Consider the following 7,006-nt stretch of genomic DNA (forward strand, 5'->3'; position numbering starts at 1 on the left):
CACACACACACACACACACACACACACACACACACACACACACACACACACACACTTACCTGCACTCACCTCAAGTCGTTCAACAACGGGCTCGCTTTTGTACCTGCAAAAAATAAAGGATTAAATAAACAAGGAACACATAACAATATTGCACTTGTAGCGTAATAAGACATTTATAACTTATACAAACCTTGACTGTTTTATATACAAGTGCTATATATATACCTCCAAAGATGTACAGGACCCCCAAAAAACAGACCGTCGTCGAAGGCGAAACTCAAAAGTCACCACCAAAAACAGTCACCCTGACCTCAAACGTGAGGAGGAGCATAGGGGAATGGGAGGCAGCGGGGTCGGATAAACCCGCCACATCTCCTAAGACATCTCCTTTGACGACTAGGACGACGCAGGCTGGCCCTGCGAAAGAAAAGCCAAGACTCGTACTGTCACAGGATACTGCGAGCTCGAGACTGTCCCCGGCTGGCCCTCGGAGCTCGCCAAAAACTGTATACCCGAATCGTACAGCAGAAGCGAGATCCTGCCTCATCAAAGCCAAACAACACCTTACAAACTCACGTAATCTCAAAACCGATATAAAAAATGGCGTGGTGGAGGCAATCAACAGACTTTACTCCCTGGTGAAAGAGCTGGAAGCCGAACAGAAGGAAAAGGGTGCAGAAAAAGGGGGAAAGGAAAAACAGAGTGGGGAGGGAGGAGAAGACGTAAGCTTTGACCACCACCAGAGGGCACTCCAAACCCATATGACTGAGCACATAAAAAAGCTAGAAGAGAGCTCTAAGAAAATGGAAGAACTGACACAGGCACTGGAATCGCAGCGGAAAACTATGGAGAATGTAACATACGCTAGAGTGGCAGTGGGTAACGGCGCGAGGCAAACAGCCGGGAACCGAGGCTCGCTCCACTCAGTAGTGGTAACATCAACGGACGAGACGGTGACCGGGGAAGAGGTACTGGAGGAAATAAGGAAAGCAGCGAACGCCAAAGAGGGTTGGATCACTGTGGAAAAGGTCAGGAAAGCCAAAGATCGCAAAGTCATAATGGGCTTTAGAACGAGAGAGGAACAGGCGAAAATGAAAAGTAGAATAGAGCAGTCGGGAAGTCACCTCACAGTGGAGGCCGTGAAAAACAAGGATCCACTTCTGATGCTGAGGGACGTCCTGTCAGTACACAAGGACGACGAAATTCTGAGAGCATTCAGGAATCAGAACCCGAACTTTTTCCGCGGCCTCGATGGTGGAGATGACCGGCTGGAGATAAAGTTCAGGAAGAACGCCCGAAATCCCCACACAAACCACATCGTGTTGGCAACCTCCCCCGCGCTTTGGTCAAGAGCTATAGAGACCGGAACGGCCCACATTGACCTCCAGCGGATTCGAGTGATGGACCAGTCTCCACTGATACAGTGCTCGCGATGCCTGGGGTACGGCCACAATAAGAGATTGTGCAAGGAGACGACTGATATCTGTAGTCACTGCGGTGGCCCCCACTTGAGGAGCGCTTGCGAGCTATGGACTGCGGGAGCCCCACCGTCTTGCAAAAATTGCATGGTAGCAAAACTGACACAAGTAGAGCACAACGCCTTCAGCAACGAATGTCCCGTACGCAGACGGTGGGATGCTCTGGCGCGTATGTCGGTAGCGTACTGCTAAGGGCACCCAAAGGAACAGTCACAGCTACAAAATACTCCAAGCCAATTTACAAAGGAAAAAACTGGCGACAGACGAACTACTGGTAGAAGCGCAAAAGCGAAGCGCAAAAATTGCGCTATTGCAGGAGCCATACGTCGGAAAGGCTGAAAGTATGAAGGGACGTAGTGGAATGCGCATCCTCCAGGATTCCGGTGAGGGGGTCGTAAAGGCAGCGATTGCTATATTTGACGCGGACCTTGATATAATACAGCATCCGGAATTAACTACCAAAAATTTTGCTGTAATAGAAATAAGAACTAAGGCATGGAGGACTGTGCTGGTGTCGTACTATTTTGAGCCGGACCTACCCATCGATCCTTATCTCGGCCACCTCAGGAAGATCATAGAGAAACTAAAACCCGGAAACATCATAATAGGAGGCGACGCAAACGCCAAAAATATATGGTGGGGGAGTTCCAAGATCGACCAGAGGGGGGAAAACTTGATCGAGACATTGCATGAACTGGGGCTGCACGTACTAAACACTGGAGAGACGCCAACATACGACACAATTAGAGGCGGTATCAGGTACTCGAGTCACGTGGACGTAACGGCTTGCTCAAACGACGCATTGGATATAGTAAAGGACTGGAAAGTTGAGGTGAACCTCACAAGCTCGGACCACAATGGCATAATGTTTAACTTAAATTTGCAGAGATCCAAAGGAATAAATATTGAAAGAACCACCAGATTATACAATACTAAGAAAGCAGATTGGACACAATTTAACAGAAAAATAAAGGAGTTAAAAATTAAATATGAACTAAGTAAAGAATATATAGATAAAATAAATAATAAAACCCAAATAGAACCAGCAATAGATATATATAACAAAATTATAACAGAAACGTGTACACAAGTATTTCCTAAAAAGAATAAAAACCAGAAACTTACCTTGCCGTGGTGGACCGAAGAGCTCGCCGAGATGAAGAGGAACGTGTCTACGAAGCGCCGCAGAATCCAATGTGCCGCACCAGTCCGGAGAGCGAAAGTCGTGGCCGAGTATCTGAAAGAAAAAGAAAAGTACGAGTTAGAAACAAGAAGGGCCGAAACGGAAAGCTGGAAGCAGTTTTGCGGGAAGCAGGATAGGGAGGGGGTCTGGGAGGGGATCTACAGGGTTATGTCCAAAACAACAAGCAGAGAGGAGGACGTGTTGTTGGAGGAGGACGGCAGAAAATTAAGCGCACTAGACTCGGTCAAATTACTGGCGAAGACCTTTTACCCGGGGGACTCTGAGGAAAAAGACAACATATATCACCGCAAAATAAGGGACATGGCAGGGAAAGTGAATCAGGGGAAACATGCTGAAACATGCGACCCTCCATTCACACTTACCGAACTCCGAACTGCGCTGAGTTCCTTTAATCCAAAGAAAGCCCCCGGAGCAGACGGATTCACTGCCGACATATGCCTCAGAGCAATCGGAGAGGACCCCGACTTATTTTTGAAGCTGCTGAATAAATGCTTGGAGCACCAATGTTTCCCCAGACAGTGGAAGGAGGCTGTTGTAGTCATTTTGAAAAAGCCGGGGAAGGAAAACTACGCAGCTCCCAAGGCACATAGGCCAATCGGACTCCTGCCGATCCTGGGGAAAACATTCGAAAAAATGTTGGTGGCGCGCCTTAAACACCACCTTTTGCCGCGACTAAGCGCTCGCCAATACGGCTTCATGCCACAAAGAAGCACCGAGGACTCCCTCTATGTCCTAATCCAGCATATAAGGAGCAAACTTCAACAAAAGAAATTGATCACTGTGATCTCCTTGGACATAGAGGGAGCATTCGATAATGCCTGGTGGCCGGCTATAAAGTGCAGATTGGCTGAAGAATTGTGTCCAGCGAACATAAGGCGCGTCTTCGATGACTACCTCAACGACAGGAGGGTGACAGTGAGGTATGCCGGAGAAGAAACAACCACCGGAACAAATAAAGGGTGCATCCAGGGTTCCATCGCAGGCCCCACCCTGTGGAATCTCCTGCTCGACCCGCTGCTAAAGAGCCTTGAGGAAAGAAACGACTACTGCCAAGCCTTTGCCGACGATGTCGTCCTCGTTTTTGAGGGGGAAACTGCGCAAGAAGTGCAAAGACGGGCAAATGCCACACTTGAACATGTCAGGGCGTGGGGTGTCTGTAACAAGCTAAACTTCGCACCGCACAAAACCAATGCCATGGTCATAACAAAAAAGCTTAAACACGACACGCCACGCCTTGACATGGGAGGAGTGCCAATCAAAATGGTGAGCGAAATTAGGGTACTGGGACTCACAATCGACAACAAACTCACATTCAGTAGTCACATCACTAACGTCTGTAAGAAAGCAATAGGCATAAATAAACAGCTTAGTAGAGCCGCGAAGGTCAGCTGGGGTCTTCACCCCGAGGTGACCAAAACTATTTACGTAGCCGCAGTGGAGCCGGTCATACTCTACGCAGCCAGCGCATGGGCACCCGCCGTGGAGAAACTGGGCGTCATGAAGCAATTTAACGCAGTTCAAAGGGGAATAGCCCAAAAAATCTGTAAGGCCTACCGGACAGTGTCTCTCAACTCGGCGCTGATCTTGTCCGGGCTGCTCCCTCTGGACCTGCGTGCCCGCGAGGCGGCAGCTCTTTACGAGGCCAGGAAGGGGGCATCCTGGGCGGGAACAGTGTCGGCCCTACGGGGCCTTGGGGACAGAGAGATTGAAAGGATGGCCTCTGCACTAGAAGCACCGCATCCCGCTGATAGAACCGAGCTGAAGTTCCAAAATCTGGCAAACCAGGAAGAACTTGACGCAAATGACAACTTTGAGGTACGAATTTTCACCGACGGTAGCCGGATAGAGGGCAGGGTTGGCGCGTCGCTATCGCTGTGGAATAGAGAAGCGGAAACCAAAGCCCACAAATTTGCACTGCCGTCGTACTGTACAGTGTACCAAGCGGAACTCCTGGCCATAAGTAGAGCGACGCACATAATAAAAAACCACGGTGCAACAACGTTCGGTGTGTACAGCGACTCCATGGCAGCACTACAAACTGTGACCAACGTTCATTCCCTTCACCCCCTGGCAATAGAAACGCGTAAAAACTTGAAAATGGCGGCCGACCAAAACAAGAAAGTGAGCTTGTTTTGGATCAAAGCCCATGCGGGACTCGAGGGGAATGAACGGGCAGACCATCTTGCCAAGGAGGCCGCTTTATACACGAAACGTCGGCCAGACTACGAATTATGCCCAATCTCGTACGTAAAAAGACTGATCCGGAATCACACACTTGCGGAGTGGAACCAACGGTATCAGAGTGGGAACACAGCGCGTATAACTAAAATCTTTTTTCCGGATGCAATCGCAGCGTATCGAGTAATTAGGAAAATCCGGCCCACAAGCGTGACAACCCAAATTCTAACGGGGCACGGTGGGTTCTCGGAGTACCTGAATCGTTTCAGATGCAAAGAGAACCCATCGTGCGCCTGTGAACCAGGCATCGAAGAAACGGTCCCACACCTCATTACTGAATGCCCACAATTTGCCCTGGAACGATTTAATATAGGTAATGTAATAGACGCAAAAGTAGAAATAAATAATGTAGGAAATATAATATTAAGTAAAAACAGGAACGCATTCATTGAGTACTGTACCAATATAGCAAATAAGGTAATAAACAGAAACAAAACAGAATTGTAAAGTATACTAAAGAAATATAATTGTATATTTCCACTTAGTATATATTAGATAATGTAGTTAATAAAGAAATAGTCAGAAAATAGTACGTAAAACAATGCAGTAACAATAAACTAATGTAACCTATATCTATAAGAACCTTAGTATTAAGAAACAAATGTAACTACCCAGAAAAATAAATAAATAAATAAATAAAATGTACTTACCTAACAATAGCAACCCGTGAAGCGGCTCTCGGCATACACACCATGTGTCTGACGAAGTCCAAACACACCCGAACAAGGCTGGAAAAATAAAGAAAAGAAAATAAGCCATATCCGCTGACCAATGTCTCCGACCAACATGTCGGAGGTAATTAGCGTATAGACAAAAAACCTAACCTAACATAACCTAACCTAACCTAACCTAACCTAACCTAACCTAACCTAACCTAACCCAGTTCCACTCGAGATCTCGACGCGAGAACCACGAAATTCACGTGCTCTACGCTAAAAAATCAAATAAAAATAGAAATACTTACCCGATCTTGACAAGTGAAGTGTCGTTGAGTGCGGAATTGCCGGTTCTATAAAGTGCCTACAGTGCAAATATCCGGAGTGCAGTGTTACCACCTGAAAAATAGAAAAAACGCAATTTAGAGGTTATATTGTGAAATAAAATACCAGTTTTTGGTGAATTACTCGGGAACCAACAGCGTCCCCCTGCACCACAATACGGCAACAGACGCAGCTACCAACGCCCGATTTTCCATATATTTTTTGAAAATTTTCCTGACGACGGTTTACCCGGGAAAGCGGGAAAACCCAAAACCACGCGGTGGCGTGGTTTCTGAACGAGTGGAGCTACAGACTTCGTTCAAAAGCAGAAAGGAGCGCCTCAAGCCATCAAAAAATCCGGTGCAGTTTTTAGAATTTTAAGTTTTATACTTTAGTTTTTATACATAATTTTGTAACAAAAAATCTGAGTGTTATATCTCCGAAACCAGATCGATGACCTATAGTTTTTCTTTTGTAAATAGTTGCGCGCTCATAAAACTAGTGCACATACCAAATTCCAGATTTTTCTGAAGAATAGTTTCGGAGATATAAGCATTAAAGTGCCAAAATTCAAATTTTCAGGTTTTTCATGAAAAACTTTTCTGCTTCTTACTGTATATAAATAAGTTGTATTTCATAAGACGGGCAATAATTTTAAGAACATTTTGACACCTCAAACATAATTTTAGGACCAATAGTTTCGGAGATATTGTATTTTCAGGAAATTCGGCCAAAACTCCTGAAGTACTGAAAAAGTCAAAAAATTTTCTTGTGAAATAGCTTCAGACACGTGGTTAGAACATCTATAACCCAAATCCGGGGTCTCTAGGTCGCTGAGACGAAAAGTAACGCGAAACCCCCCCATTTTGTAAAATTTTGCAAAATTGCAAAAAACTCAAAGTCCAATTATTCCGGACCTATTGGCCCTAGAAAATTGCGGTTTTCACAGGAGGGGGTAGATGGGGGTTGACCGTAAAAATATTGACATTTTAGGTTAATTGTGACTCTAGATTTTTTATTCATTGAGGGCGTTATCAAAGGCAAGAGGAGAAGGTGCCGAGCTCAGCATCCAAAACCCTGTCCTTGTGGGACAAATAGGAGCCGAG

Source organism: Hyposmocoma kahamanoa, unplaced genomic scaffold, assembly GCF_003589595.1.
Source record: "Hyposmocoma kahamanoa isolate Upper Pololo Valley unplaced genomic scaffold, ASM358959v1 100122, whole genome shotgun sequence".
NCBI classification, from domain to species: Eukaryota; Metazoa; Arthropoda; class Insecta; order Lepidoptera; family Cosmopterigidae; genus Hyposmocoma; species Hyposmocoma kahamanoa.